Source organism: Heterodontus francisci, chromosome 39 (assembly GCF_036365525.1).
Source record: "Heterodontus francisci isolate sHetFra1 chromosome 39, sHetFra1.hap1, whole genome shotgun sequence".
Taxonomy (NCBI): Eukaryota; Metazoa; Chordata; class Chondrichthyes; order Heterodontiformes; family Heterodontidae; genus Heterodontus; species Heterodontus francisci.
The window spans coordinates 40,340,874-40,346,451 of record NC_090409.1 but is presented as its reverse complement, the minus strand read 5'-3'; positions in this window follow the sequence as shown (position 1 = coordinate 40,346,451).

Genomic DNA, 5,578 nt, shown 5'->3' with positions numbered 1-5,578 from the left:
ATTATTGATACTGAACGGTGTCTGGTTTGATTATTGATATTGAACGGTGTCTGGTTTGATTATTGATATTGAACGGTGTCTGGTTTGATTATTGATATTGAACGGTGTCTGGTTTGATTATTGATACTGAACGGTGTCTGGTTTGATTATTGATACTGAACGGTGTCTGGTTTGATTATTGATATTGAACGGTGTCTGGTTTGATTATTGATACTGAACGGTGTCTGGTTTGATTATTGATATTGAACGGTGTCTGGTTTGATTATTGATATTGAACGGTGTCTGGTTTGATTATTGATACTGAACGGTGTCTGGTTTGATTATTGATACTGAACGGTGTCTGGTTTGATTATTGATATTGAACGGTGTCTGGTTTGATTATTGATACTGAACGGTGTCTGGTTTGATTATTGATATTGAACGGTGTCTGGTTTGATTATTGATACTGAACGGTGTCTGGTTTGATTATTGATACTGAACGGTGTCTGGTTTGATTATTGATACTGAACGGTGTCTGGTTTGATTATTGATATTGAACGGTGTCTGGTTTGATTATTGATATTGAACGGTGTCTGGTTTGATTATTGATATTGAACGGTGTCTGGTTTGATTATTGATACTGAACGGTGTCTGGTTTGATTATTGATACTGAACGGTGTCTGGTTTGATTATTGATACTGAACGGTGTCTGGTTTGATTATTGATATTGAACGGTGTCTGGTTTGATTATTGATACTGAACGGTGTCTGGTTTGATTATTGATACTGAACGGTGTCTGGTTTGATTATTGATACTGAACGGTGTCTGGTTTGATTATTGATACTGAACGGTGTCTGGTTTGATTATTGATACTGAACGGTGTCTGGTTTGATTATTGATACTGAACGGTGTCTGGTTTGATTATTGATATTGAACGGTGTCTGGTTTGATTATTGATACTGAACGGTGTCTGGTTTGATTATTGATATTGAACGGTGTCTGGTTTGATTATTGATATTGAACGGTGTCTGGTTTGATTATTGATACTGAACGGTGTCTGGTTTGATTATTGATATTGAACGGTGTCTGGTTTGATTATTGATACTGAACGGTGTCTGGTTTGATTATTGATATTGAACGGTGTCTGGTTTGATTATTGATATTGAACGGTGTCTGGTTTGATTATTGATACTGAACGGTGTCTGGTTTGATTATTGATATTGAACGGTGTCTGGTTTGATTATTGATATTGAACGGTGTCTGGTTTGATTATTGATACTGAACGGTGTCTGGTTTGATTATTGATATTGAACGGTGTCTGGTTTGATTATTGATACTGAACGGTGTCTGGTTTGATTATTGATACTGAACGGTGTCTGGTTTGATTATTGATACTGAACGGTGTCTGGTTTGATTATTGATACTGAACGGTGTCTGGTTTGATTATTGATATTGAACGGTGTCTGGTTTGATTATTGATATTGAACGGTGTCTGGTTTGATTATTGATACTGAACGGTGTCTGGTTTGATTATTGATATTGAACGGTGTCTGGTTTGATTATTGATACTGAACGGTGTCTGGTTTGATTATTGATATTGAACGGTGTCTGGTTTGATTATTGATATTGAACGGTGTCTGGTTTGATTATTGATACTGAACGGTGTCTGGTTTGATTATTGATATTGAACGGTGTCTGGTTTGATTATTGATACTGAACGGTTGTCTGGTTTGATTATTGATACTGAACGGTGTCTGGTTTGATTATTGATACTGAACGGTGTCTGGTTTGATTATTGATATTGAACGGTGTCTGGTTTGATTATTGATACTGAACGGTGTCTGGTTTGATTATTGATATTGAACGGTTGGTTGATTATTGATACTGAACGGTGTCTGGTTTGATTATTGATACTGAACGGTGTCTGGTTTGATTATTGATACTGAACGGTGTCTGGTTTGATTATTGATATTGAACGGTGTCTGGTTTGATTATTGATATTGAACGGTGTCTGGTTTGATTATTGATACTGAACGGTGTCTGGTTTGATTATTGATATTGAACGGTGTCTGGTTTGATTATTGATACTGAACGGTGTCTGTTGATTATTGATATTGAACGGTGTCTGGTTTGATTATTGATACTGAACGGTGTCTGGTTTGATTATTGATATTGAACGGTGTCTGGTTTGATTATTGATACTGAACGGTGTCTGGTTTGATTATTGATATTGAACGGTGTCTGGTTTGATTATTGATATTGAACGGTGTCTGGTTTGATTATTGATACTGAACGGTGTCTGGTTTGATTATTGATACTGAACGGTGTCTGGTTTGATTATTGATATTGAACGGTGTCTGGTTTGATTATTGATACTGAACGGTGTCTGGTTTGATTATTGATATTGAACGGTGTCTGGTTTGATTATTGATACTGAACGGTGTCTGGTTTGATTATTGATACTGAACGGTGTCTGGTTTGATTATTGATACTGAACGGTGTCTGGTTTGATTATTGATACTGAACGGTGTCTGGTTTGATTATTGATATTGAACGGTGTCTGGTTTGATTATTGATACTGAACGGTGTCTGGTTTGATTATTGATATTGAACGGTGTCTGGTTTGATTATTGATACTGAACGGTGTCTGGTTTGATTATTGATACTGAACGGTGTCTGGTTTGATTATTGATACTGAACGGTGTCTGGTTTGATTATTGATATTGAACGGTGTCTGGTTTGATTATTGATACTGAACGGTGTCTGGTTTGATTATTGATATTGAACGGTTTGATTATTGATACTGAACGGTGTCTGGTTTGATTATTGATACTGAACGGTGTCTGGTTTGATTATTGATACTGAACGGTGTCTGGTTTGATTATTGATATTGAACGGTGTCTGGTTTGATTATTGATATTGAACGGTGTCTGGTTTGATTATTGATACTGAACGGTGTCTGGTTTGATTATTGATATTGAACGGTGTCTGGTTTGATTATTGATACTGAACGGTGTCTGGTTTGATTATTGATATTGAACGGTGTCTGGTTTGATTATTGATATTGAACGGTGTCTGGTTTGATTATTGATACTGAACGGTGTCTGGTTTGATTATTGATATTGAACGGTGTCTGGTTTGATTATTGATACTGAACGGTGTCTGGTTTGATTATTGATACTGAACGGTGTCTGGTTTGATTATTGATACTGAACGGTGTCTGGTTTGATTATTGATACTGAACGGTGTCTGGTTTGATTATTGATACTGAACGGTGTCTGGTTTGATTATTGATACTTGAACGGTGTCTGGTTTGATTATTGATACTGAACGGTGTCTGGTTTGATTATTGATATTGAACGGTGTCTGGTTTGATTATTGATATTGAACGGTGTCTGGTTTGATTATTGATACTGAACGGTGTCTGGTTTGATTATTGATATTGAACGGTGTCTGGTTTGATTATTGATACTGAACGGTGTCTGGTTTGATTATTGATATTGAACGGTGTCTGGTTTGATTATTGATATTGAACGGTGTCTGGTTTGATTATTGATACTGAACGGTGTCTGGTTTGATTATTGATATTGAACGGTGTCTGGTTTGATTATTGATACTGAACGGTGTCTGGTTTGATTATTGATACTGAACGGTGTCTGGTTTGATTATTGATACTGAACGGTGTCTGGTTTGATTATTGATATTGAACGGTGTCTGGTTTGATTATTGATACTGAACGGTGTCTGGTTTGATTATTGATATTGTACGGTTTGATTATTGATACTGAACGGTGTCTGGTTTGATTATTGATACTGAACGGTGTCTGGTTTGATTATTGATACTGAACGGTGTCTGGTTTGATTATTGATATTGAACGGTGTCTGGTTTGATTATTGATACTGAACGGTGTCTGGTTTGATTATTGATATTGAACGGTGTCTGGTTTGATTATTGATACTGAACGGTGTCTGGTTTGATTATTGATATTGAACGGTGTCTGGTTTGATTATTGATACTGAACGGTGTCTGGTTTGATTATTGATTACTTGAACGGTGTCTGGTTTGATTATTGATATTGAACGGTGTCTGGTTTGATTATTGATACTGAACGGTGTCTGGTTTGATTATTGATATTGAACGGTGTCTGGTTTGATTATTGATATTGAACGGTGTCTGGTTTGATTATTGATACTGAACGGTGTCTGGTTTGATTATTGATACTGAACGGTGTCTGGTTTGATTATTGATACTGAACGGTGTCTGGTTTGATTATTGATATTGAACGGTGTCTGGTTTGATTATTGATATTGAACGGTGTCTGGTTTGATTATTGATACTGAACGGTGTCTGGTTTGATTATTGATACTGAACGGTGTCTGGTTTGATTATTGATACTGAACGGTGTCTGGTTTGATTATTGATATTGAACGGTGTCTGGTTTGATTATTGATACTGAACGGTGTCTGGTTTGATTATTGATACTGAACGGTGTCTGGTTTGATTATTGATACTGAACGGTGTCTGGTTTGATTATTGATATTGAACGGTGTCTGGTTTGATTATTGATACTGAACGGTGTCTGGTTTGATTATTGATATTGAACGGTGTCTGGTTTGATTATTGATACTGAACGGTGTCTGGTTTGATTATTGATACTGAACGGTGTCTGGTTTGATTATTGATATTGAACGGTGTCTGGTTTGATTATTGATACTGAACGGTGTCTGGTTTGATTATTGATACTGAACGGTGTCTGGTTTGATTATTGATATTGAACGGTGTCTGGTTTGATTATTGATATTGAACGGTGTCTGGTTTGATTATTGATATTGAACGGTGTCTGGTTTGATTATTGATATTGAACGGTGTCTGGTTTGATTATTGATACTGAACGGTGTCTGGTTTGATTATTGATACTGAACGGTGTCTGGTTTGATTATTGATATTGAACGGTGTCTGGTTTGATTATTGATATTGAACGGTGTCTGGTTTTGATTATTGATACTGAACGGTGTCTGGTTTGATTATTGATATTGAACGGTGTCTGGTTTGATTATTGATACTGAACGGTGTCTGGTTTGATTATTGATACTGAACGGTGTCTGGTTTGATTATTGATACTGAACGGTGTCTGGTTTGATTATTGATATTGAACGGTGTCTGGTTTGATTATTGATATTGAACGGTGTCTGGTTTGATTATTGATACTGAACGGTGTCTGGTTTGATTATTGATACTGAACGGTGTCTGGTTTGATTATTGATATTGAACGGTGTCTGGTTTGATTATTGATATTGAACGGTGTCTGGTTTGATTATTGATATTGAACGGTGTCTGGTTTGATTATTGATACTGAACGGTGTCTGGTTTGATTATTGATACTGAACGGTGTCTGGTTTGATTATTGATACTGAACGGTGTCTGGTTTGATTATTGATATTGAACGGTGTCTGGTTTGATTATTGATACTGAACGGTGTCTGGTTTGATTATTGATATTGAACGGTGTCTGGTTTGATTATTGATATTGAACGGTGTCTGGTTTGATTATTGATACTGAACGGTGTCTGGTTTGATTATTGATATTGAACGGTGTCTGG